Source organism: Tupaia chinensis, unplaced genomic scaffold, assembly GCF_000334495.1.
Source record: "Tupaia chinensis unplaced genomic scaffold, TupChi_1.0 Scaffold148646_1, whole genome shotgun sequence".
NCBI lineage: Eukaryota > Metazoa > Chordata > Mammalia > Scandentia > Tupaiidae > Tupaia > Tupaia belangeri.
Window position 1 is genome coordinate 44291 of NW_006208495.1, and position 11336 is coordinate 55626.

The following is an 11336-nucleotide window of genomic DNA, read 5'->3' on the forward strand; positions in this document are numbered from 1 at the left end:
AATCGCTCTGAAAAACAAAACAAAACAAAACAAAACAGAAAGAAAAGCTTAATCAGAGGCCAGTAAGCAGCATGGTAGTTAAGGAGCTAGACTCCCACACGGCCAACCATGGTTTGAGTCCCAGGCCTGGAGGCTTGCTTTCTCACTTTTCTTCTCTGTCTCTGTTTCTCTCTAGTGAGCGCACATGCCCTAGCAATTTTTAAAATAATAATAATAAATAAAATTAAATAAATAATACTAATTTAAAAAAAAAAACTTTAACATATTTGCATAGAAGGTATCTATTGTGTGAATGACCTCCTTACTTCTTAGCCCAGTATGAGGTGAGACATACTGAGTTGACTGGATTTGCTGTAACTATTAAGAATGAGTGTGCTTTTAGCACTGCACAACGTTATTACATTGCTTGGTCCATATTCTCTCCTACTTACTAGGGATAACTTCACACCTTCTTCTCACCTAAACTCTTCATCATCTGACCATATCCTCATTCTCAGGTAAGTCTCATGCTTTTTACTTCAGCAAGAAAGTAGAAGAAATCAAAAGAGAACATCCAGTCCTTCCCATCATATATACTCAACTCATCTTCAACTCTTTGCCATTGTCACCAGTGGGACTCGTGATTAATTCAACAACATCACACAAAACGAATTAAGAAATAGGCTTTATTGGAGAGATTTACAAAGTGATACTCAGTGAGAAAAGTTTTAAAAGAAACATATGACTAGTCCTTTTTATTTCTTTTTTTATTTTAAGTTCATTTCCTTCTTCCATGACAGAGAGAAACAGAGACAGGCGCTGTCATCATGCCATGATCCATCCCCAAGTCTTAGCTGACCAAGATCACAGACACATGCACACAAAACCAATGTGCTTAGGGAGGGCCCAGGACATAAACCCTGGCCCTTTCCCATGTGGGTGGAGTTGTGTTACCATTGTGCCACCACCTGCCTCATCACAGTCCTTTCATCATCTCATGGAGAGTCACGCTGAGGCCCAAGTACTCTATCAAGTGTGCTGTGGAGTTTTATTCCAGTGGAAACTCTGTCCACTGCTGCTCTCCAGTTTTCTGGAGTGTAGTAGGCAGAATTCAGAAATAACTCCCGGTAACTGTCACCCTTTTATAACCTCCTTCTCTGCAAGCATGGGCAAAACCTACAAATGTGAGGAGACATTCCTCATGTGATTATATAAGTTATGTAGGAAGATTTTCCTGAATGGGCTTGACCGAAGCAAGTGAGTAAATAGCCGTCACTATTTCACAGAGTAAGAAGTCAGAGAGAGATCTTACGACTGGCCTGGAAGAAAGCAAGTATCCATGTTGTGAACTGCTTATAAGTTCCACTTGAAAAGGAACTGCCAGCAGCCTCTAAGAGAAGACAATGAGCTCTGAATGACAGGTGGCAGGAAAATGGAGACTACAATCCTACAAATATAAGAGAATAAAGTCTTCCAACACACAGTGAGCTTGGAAGAGGACATCTAGCCCGAGATAAGAACCGCACCCTAGCAAACAGGCCTGCAGATATGCTGATCAGTGGATTCAGTCATGCCATGCTTTTATTTCTGACCTACAAAAATTATGAGATAATACATTGTTATCACTTCAAGCGACTACGCCTGTGACCGTTCTATTATGTAGCAATAGAAAACGAATACGGATTTTGGCAACTGGTGGTGGCCTACTACCATAGCAAATACCTGACAATATGGGAGTAGTTTTGAAATTGGGAAGTGGAGAAAGGTTAGAAGAATTTTCAGAAGCCCAAGAGAAAAAGTCCAGATGGTTCTAAATACACTGTTAAGACAAATATGATGTTTTTTGTTTGTTTGTTTGTTTTAAAGAATTATTTAACTTTATTTATTATTATTATCATTATTATTTTCCAGTTTTATCAGAGAGAGAGAGGAAGTGAGAAAGCAAGCCACCAGGTTCGAGACTTGAACCGTGTTCAGCCATGTGGGAGTCCAGCGCCTTTAACCACCATGCCGCTTGCCGGCCCCAAGACAAATATAGCCCCAAGACAAATATGATGTTAAAGCCTGCTGGTGCTCTGGTCCCTAGTGTAGCAGTTAAGCCCCATGTATAAGGATCCAGATCTTACTCCTACGTGGCGACTGTGGCTCAAATTCCAGCCCCAGTAGCTTGAAAACATGCCATATGTAGTGTATGTGTGTCTCTGTGTGTGTGTGTGTGCGCCTTAGATCTTGACGGGATGGAGAAACGAAATAAAAAAGATTGTGGTGTGACCATGCCCCCATTGAGGAATGTTTACTCTTTGTCCTTGGAAAGTGTATGTACACTCTGACAATAAAAAAACAATAATAATAATAAAATTAAATTAAATAAACAAGACTGCCAGTGAAGGCTTAATAAAATTAAAAATTTGATTTAAAACTGCAAGAAGGTATTGTAGGTTATTGTTATTTAGTAGCAAAATCTTAGTCAGATCGTGTCGTGGAGTTATGTGGAAAGCACTTGGAGGTTGTGAACCTGGATATATAACTAAGGCGATTTCCAAGCAACGTGCTGAAGGTATTGTCTAGTTTCTTCTCATTGCTTTCAATAAAATGAGAAAAGAGAGAGATAAATTGAGGAAAGAACTGTTAAACAAAAATAAACCACCATCTAATGATTTCGAAAATCCTCAGCATCTCTACATGGTACAAAAAAAAAAAAATCTAAAAGAAACAAACGGCTGCTGAAAGCATGACATAGGAAACTGAGTGTGTGTCTCTATAACGTTTTTGCTAAAACCTCAGGAAGATTAAAAGATCAAAGTATTCAGTTACCAAAAAGAAAGCTCTTAAAAGAGATTAAGAATGTGACTCTAAGATTGTCTCGATGAAACCAGAGGACCTTTAACAAGTTAAAGAACATTGTGCCTCAGTGATCTGAGCAGAAACTAAACATCAATAAGGGATGATCTCAGAAATATATGCAAGCCAGCCTATTTTTTCTAATGGAGGTGAACCCAGTGCAATTCGTGCAAGGCCCACAAAGTTCTTGAGTAAACTGTATCAACAGAAATGCTGCCAGCTGGGACTGAAAAGGACAAAGAGAGTACAACATTTACAAAATTCTATTGGCAGGGAGTAGGTTAATAAAACCATTTATATGCAAACACATGCTACATTTCAGAAAAAAAAAGGATGACTCAGAAAGTAGAATCAAGAGCCCAAAGGGTAAAACTGATAGCTCCAAAAGTTTATGTCAAGACCCAAGGGAGGAGAATCAAGATCCAAGGAGAATTATTTTCATTCCTTAAGACTTAATCAGTAAAAATATAACACTTTTGCCTGCTTAGATTCCCAAACTACTGGGGCCCATGACTCCTTCTTACTTTCTTTTTCCTACCTTTTTTTTTTTTTTTTTTTTGAAGAGGTTTTTAGGGTGCATGCGCTCACCAGACAGACAGAGAGAGACAGAGAGACAGAAAGCGAGAAATCACCCCCCAGGGGGGATGGTCACGCCACAATCCCTTCTCTTCCATTCTCCTCTCGGGATCTTGGGCACGCACACACACACGCCCGGCGTGAGTTTTAAGCCACCGGGTCCGGGACGTGAACTGCGGTCAACTATGTGGGAGTCCAGCGACATAGCCATTACGCTAACTGCTGGTTCCCCCTTTTCCTACCTTTTCAACCACAATGTCCATATTGTTTTTCTATGCTTGTCACACCATTGTATGTTAGGAGACAAAATAACTTGTCTCTAGTTTGTGGGTCCTCCGATGGAGAGAAATTTTCCTACCCAGGAACTTCCCTTTCACCTGAGGACCTGAATTAGTGATTTCTTATATATCTCAGAGGAAAAGCAAAAAATGTTACATTATTCACAGTATCTTATATGAGTTATATTCCGCCGATCTGACTACCTTCTACCAGAAAGAAATTCAAATGTGCTCGAGACCAAAGCTGATGATGACTTTAACCTTCATGCAATCCTGCTCCAAAAGCTATGCTTTCTGCCTCAGGCTCACTCATACATATTGCTGTGTATTATATTTATAAATAGACTTCCACAAGTTCAAGTGCATGGAAAATACAAATTGTTAAAAAAAAAACTATGTAAGGATTGCAATTTTTTGTACTAAACTAAACTTGTACTTTAATTCCATTTCTCCAAAATCTTTCTGAAGTTCTCTGGTATATACATATGTATATGTATATATTAATTGCTATCCATTTTTCTTGTATTAATTTCAATACAAATGATTTCTGCTTTACATTTATATTTTTATATACCAGATAAGGATAATTGTGGACATCCAGGAATGCTTAGAATACTAGTCATTCAACATATACAGTGTTCAAAGGAAGACACTAACATTCAGAAAAATCAAGTAACTTCTGTAGTTGGTGGCAGACAGCACTTAGAAACCATGCTTCTTTTTTTTTTTTTTTTTTTTTTGAGAGGTTTTCGCTATAGGGCGCGTGCGCTCGCCAGACAGAGAGAGACATAGAGACAGAAAGCAAGAAATCACCCCCCAGAGGGGATGGTCACGCCGCAATCCCTTCTCCTCCATTCTCCTCTTGGGATCTTGGGCACGCACACACACACGCCCGGCGTGAGTTTTAAGCCACCGGGTCCAGGACGCGAACCGTGGTCGACTACATGGGAGTCCAGCGACATAGCTATTACGCTAACTGCTGGTTCCTGAAATCTGGCTTCTTCACGTCTTTTTGCTCCTCATTCCACTCATCCACACTGAGTCAATGCTACATCCATAAAAAGAAGAAGAAAAAAGAAAACAAAGCAAAACCTGAGCCTCAAAAACCTTATTTTTAACTCTGTGATCAGGACTTCATTGACAGTGTTGCTAAAACGGCTGATAAATCAGTCAGATGAAAATAAACAGATTATCTAGAGACAGAGTCTGAGTATAGATGAGAGATTCATGCCACATTTAAACTGGTGCTCTCTTATAGCAAAGAGGATTAGATGATGCAACATAAGATAATGATTTCTAATGCTGGTGTCAAAGGAAGAAACTAACTGTGTTCTATCGTATTTTGACAGCATCTAGAAAATTGGTAGGTGTTATAATACGACACACAGTATTCTTGGATCTATGTTACAACAAACCTTGTTGAACAGGATTCTTAATACACTGTATATTTTTTTTTTCAAAAGGTGATTTCCACAAAATCATCCTCATACTGCATCTCTGACCAGTGATCATTTGAGCTATAAAAAGCAATCACACTTTATTGCTGAGGCTTTCGTTTCTATCAAAAGATTTTATACAGAAACCAAAGTGGTAAATAATTTAGCAGTTGGATAAACTAAAGAGGATTTTCAGCAAGAGCATTCCTTTGCCTCACCCTTTGATGTGTAGGAGAACAGGGATAAGATGAGAATTTAGTAAATGTAACTTCCTCAATAAATCTATCTATAGTCAGCAGCATAAAATATTTCTTGAAATCCTCTAAACTTTGCAGTCAGGAAAAAATGAAAGGAGAAAAGTATAAAGCTGCAAGAAATTATTTTAACTGTCCCAATGAAAGTACCCTAGAGGGAAAAGAATTTGATTTTTCACAAACATACCTAGCACAGAAGATGAAAACAAAGCTACCTGCTTTTATAGAATTCCTGCCTGCTAGAAAGGTTTAATGTTCTGCATACATCATAGATATTTGTCTTAAGAAAGAAACCTGTTTGAAATATAGTGCATTTTGGAGTTAATATCCAGTGTTATTCTGAGTGTATCAGGGGGTAGGGACAGGGAAGTAATGAAGAAAATTTAAGGAGCAGCGGGTGTTTGATGGTCTTTAGGTAGTTAGCAGCCTAATTTAGAAATTAACTGGAAGATTAAGCGGGAAATGTTCATTGCAAATTTTGCAATTTATTTACTTGCACTTTTTTTTTTCTCACCCAGAGGACATAATAAAGATGAATAACTCTTAAATATAAAATTATGGGGTCATGTGGCCCACAAAGTATCATTAAGGAGACTAAGACTTGAATAATTTTTTTTCCTTTGGAACTTTATAACATTTTCATGTTTATAGGCAAAACCAACAAAACAAATGAATAAACAAAAAACTAACCTCTGGTATTCATTTTATATGTGTAAGTTAAAGGTTTTGTGTAAGCTTTGCAGCAGGTACCCCTAAACATTCAATTTTGTTACCTCCTCCTTTACCACTTGATTGATGATGGATTTCTTACCAGTAAAAAGGGAAGTAGCAAAGGGGAAAAAAAATCAATGTCATCAGAGGCTGAGAGAAAAGTAGTTTTCTATCTAGAATTGCATATCCTAAAAATTATCTCTCGATAATGATATTTAAATATACTTTCATGTAAGCAAAAACTAAGAAATTGTACCATCAGTGAGTCTGTCACTGAAGTTTTACAGAATATATTCAATACAAGAGAGGGAAACTGTCATTATAAAAGTGATAAATTAGCAAAGAGCTTGCTAATAGATGGGCAGTAGCTGAGCGGAGGAGCAGGCCCAGGCAAGCATAGGGCAAGCATGGGGCAACGACCCGGGGCAGGGCCAGAACCGAGCCAGGGAGCTACGCTGCCGAGCTAGGGTGGCCCAATCTGCTGGCCCATGACGATGCCGAGCATCACCCAGTCATCCCAAGCCTGGAGCCTCATTCCTGACGACTCGACTTTAGAAGGGGAAAATATACTAAGCAAATTTAATCAGAAGCCCATGAGACATATTTTGGAGGAAATCTACTTGAAGATCTCAAAGAGGCAAATCCATTGTCTTTTAAAGAGTTTCTGAAAACCAAAAACTTTGGCCTATCAAAACAGGACATGACCAGTGGTAGAATTTACTCAAAGAAAGCCAGGGGGCACTCCCTGGGACTTGACCACAGTCCCTCAACCTCCCTAACCATGGAATATAGCCTGGAATATCGGCAGCCATTTTTTGGCGACCTCCTGAATGAGAACAATGGGTGTGGGGAGAGGGATGGGCCTACTTGGTGTCAGCTGTAGACTATGTGTTCCTCCAGGTTCACAGGCAACATGTCGCCCTATGGCATGTCACCCTGCAGCATGTCCATTTCCTTTTTCTCCCCTCTTCTGGTCTGGCAGGGTCCAAGGCTCTGTCACCATGGATGGTGAGCATGCAGTGTCTCTGGCATCTCCAACAGGGAATCTGAGCACAGACTGTGGCTCACAGAAAGCCACTGGAAGACAGGTACCTGCAAACACTGAAGATAGGTTCTGAAGCTCTGAAAGATGAAAATTCTAAGCTAACAAGAAATAAGTTTGAATAAGTTTCAGAGCTTCTCGGAAACTCAAACAGAAGTGGTGAGGATGCTGGAACAAGGAGTTAGATGCAAAAGATGATTAAGGAGAAAAGCAACTACCATAAGCCGGAGTTGGTTGTACAGTAGGTGGAGCAAAATCTCCAACTGATGAGCTGACAAGGCAGAAAATCATGTCACGAGACTGAAATAGGAGACAAGTTTGCTCCAAACTTAGGATTCCAACTTCAGTGTGTGGATCAGACCCTGTGATAAGGCCAGTGTACCAGCCTGACTGTAGTAAAGCAGAACACGGAAGTGGCCTTACAAGATCGCTGCATCTTCATGAACAGTGCACGTGCTTCCGTAAAGCAGCTGGTTTCTGGAGCTGAAACATTGAATCTTATGGCTGACCTCTCCAACGTACAGACAGAATTTCTGAAAGTAAAGAAGAGGATTCTTGAGGACCATCAGGATGCTTCCGGCTTACAGCTCCATGGACCTAAGATCACCACACCACTTTATCTGAACACACCGTTGTGTCTTAACTATGCAGTCTTCACCTCTAGGAAAGTATTATTATTTATCATGAGATACTTCTGAAAAAGAAGAAAAGAAAAAAGAAAGGAATGCTAACAGAGTACTCGTAAAACTAAAATTTTTTTATAAAATGATGATTTTTAAATTTATTTTAATGTTGGTTGTGAAGAGGGTGCTCTGTTTTATACATGTTCTAACAATTTTATATCATTTGAGACACACAGTCATGGTACTACGTTGTTCGTATACATGGTAACACTTCAAGGGTAAGCATTAAAATAACAGACATACTTGAGTGACACACAGAAAGACAAGTTATCCAACAGAATATATTATTGGGACAAAATTCAATTAAAAAATTCAGTGACAAAAATACGTTTTAAATATGGATTTGGAAATTAAGCATGAACTCCTATGCTGCTCATAAGTCAAAGAATTTATAAGAAAAAATTAAAAATATTTATATACAGACAAGAATGACAATGGTGTAAGTCAAAATATTAATAGATGGGACAGGGCAGAAGCAGAAGATAAAGTAAAGCCATTAGCCTTAAATGCTTATGTAATAGGACAGGAGTCAACAAATATTCCTGTTAACGGCAAGTAGTAAATATTTTCAGCTCTGAAGGCCAATAGATCTCTATCACAACTATTCAACCCTGCCTCTACTCAAAAAGCCATAGAACTGACTGTTTTAAAAAAATTGGAATAATAATAATCGGGAAAAATGATGAGAAGCTATTGGATGATGAAATGGGGATTTTAATGTCTCTGTGTTGACTGACATGCATGGTGTTCCTTCTGGAAAAAGAAATGTAATACACTGTAAAGTTACATGTGATTCAATGTCATATAAACAAAATTATGATGATAAAAAATAAATATAAATTTTTTAAAAAGCCATAGACAGGGCCAGCTTCATGGCATAGTGTTAAGGCAGCCAGATACCACATGACCAACCATGCAGTTTGAGTCCCAGATCCAGCAGCTTAAGCAACATTCTTGGCATGTGTGTACGCATGCCCCAAATCCTGAAAGGTGGAAGACATGGAAGAAAAAGGATTGCCGCATGACCATTCCCCCTGGAGAGTGCTCTCTCCTCTCCCTCTTTCTCTGTCTCTGGTAAATGAATGCGCCCTTTAGCACAATTAAAAAGACGAAGCCGCAGTAGCAGCAGCCATAGACAAAATGCCAACGTTCTATGTTCCAATAAAATGTTATGAACATTCAAATTTTAATTTCACATAATTTTTATGTATTTCAAAGTGTTTCTCTTTCCTTGTGTTTTCAGCCATTTAAAAAATTAAAAATGATTCTAGGGTGAGACAGTGGTAAAACAATAACATAATTGAACCCACATGGGAAGAGTCTGGGTTCACATCTGGGGACTTCCTTGTATATACTAAATGTGTGCTTGTATTCTCACGATTTAGGTACCCTGTTAAAGGTACCCATTTCTGGCTCTAATCTATATCAATATCTATATATCTATATCTATATCTATATCTATATCTATATCTATATCTATATCAAGGGCCTGCAAGGTGGTGTGGTGATTAATGTGGTTGGATCTCACATGGTCTCTGTGCAGTTTAAGGCCCAAACCCAGTGGCTTGAAAAAATAAACCAGATATGTCCAAAATCCCTGGAGGAGAATGGAAGAGAAGGATCATTCCTTCCGGGAGATGCTTTCTCATTCTCTCTCTCTCTCTTTCTCTCTCTCTCTCTCTCTCTCTCTCTCCATCCAGTGAGCACACATGACCTATAGCAAATTTTTAAAATAAGTAAATAAATAAATGTAAAGAAATGAAAAAGATGTATCAATAAACTTTTAAAAAATTAAGAATTATTCTTAGATCCCAAACCACAGGAAATCAGACAGTGGGCTAGATTTTACCCCTGTAAAAGAAGAAAGACTAAACATGCTAAGTATTTAAAAATGTAGAAAAATTAAGTCAGCTAAAATTATTTCAAATAATGCTTCTTTCCTTCTCAAAATACACTAACCTTGTTCTATTTCTTTAAATTTCATTTGAAATGTAGTTGAAGCCCCCTATTCTCCACACTTCTTGACTTTTCTTTCATACTTAAAATCTTTTTAGTACTCTGTTGTATCCTAGGATGATATAGCTATAGATACACGACAGGTAATTTATTAGGAAAACTGGCTCATATGATTATGGAGGGTGAGAAATCCCCTCAAAGGCAGTCTTCAAGCTGAAGAACCAGAAAAGCCAATAGCACAGCTCAGCCCAAGTCTGAAAACCTCAAAATCAGCAAAGCTGCTTGTATAGCTTTCAGTCCAGGGCTGAAGGCATAAGAACCTGGGAGGCAAAGGAGTGGGTTCCTGTGCAAGTCCCAGAGCCCAAAGGCCAGAGATCTGGAGTTCTGATGTCCATCAACAGGAGAGAGATGCCCCAGTTTCAGAAGAGTGAGAAAGGGTGACTTTGCCTTTATTCTGCCTTCTTGTTCTGTCTAGGCCTTCAGCCAAGTGGATGGTGCCCTCTCATACTGTGTGAGAATGGATTTTCTCCACTTGGTCCACTAATTCAAATGCCAGTCTCTTCTGGAAAAATCCTCACAGACATACCCAAATATAATGTTTTAATAGCCATCTGGGTATCTCTTAATTCAGTCAAGTTGACACCTGAATTTAACTATCACAGTAACTAAGAGTCCACAAATGTCAGTATCTACACACAGTCACTTAGAGATCAAACCTTTAGGACCATTTTTAATGATCAAGACTACTAAAATCATTATATTTTTATACCGTCTGCATGGAAGTATGAGGATCTTAAAATACTTCTAGACAGTAAATATATTTTCAACTCTAGAAATGTCATCAATGAAAACTCACTTATAATAACCACTACTTTATGTAATGATGCCATGTTATTTAACAGAGCCACTACAGTCTACACATGGATGAATATATCAAAAACCTCTCATATTTCATATCACATCCTCTTGGCTCAACTTTCCCTCTACCTACTATTTAAGTAATCACTACTAAGGTGATTAGCTTTATGCAGGTTTAAACTTTCAGAATCACATTTTGGCTGCCCTAGGCTTTCACTAAGAGCTACTTTAAAGGATGCTTGCAGAAGCCCACTCAGCACTTTCACATGTTCAAATCTGGAAGAATGGAGTAGCATCCCAGAGAAGATGACATCCAGAGGATGAATATTCCTTTTATCCATCTCTCAGGTGAAAAATTCTCACACAATCTGTTCAGTTCTTCAAAGGATCCTACCATGAACAATCCCTGCTTGGCCACTGCTGTTACCAGGTCAATAATGCACTCCGAGCAGATGACGTAATGGTTACATCATTGGACTTCCATGTAGTCTACTGCAGTTTAAGTTCCAGACCCAGCAGCTTAAAACTGACACTGGGCGTGTGTGCGTGCCTGCCCAAGATCCTGAGAGGACAATGGAGGAGAAGGGGTTGCAGCATGGGCATCCCCCCTTGGGGGTGATTTCTCGCTGTCTCTCTGTCTCTGTCTCTCCGGCAAGCATATGTGCAAAAATCTCTCTAAAATAAATAAGTAAATAAATAAATAAAGCACTCTGGTATTGGCT

The 11336-nt window shown here is 38.8% G+C and overlaps 1 pseudogene; it reads left to right on the top strand.

Annotated features, from left to right (window-relative positions):
- Positions 1-7676, top strand: part of LOC102469460 (endosome-associated-trafficking regulator 1-like) — a 20661-nt pseudogene extending 12985 nt beyond the window's left edge.
- The last annotated feature ends 3660 nt before the right edge of the window (positions 7677-11336 follow it).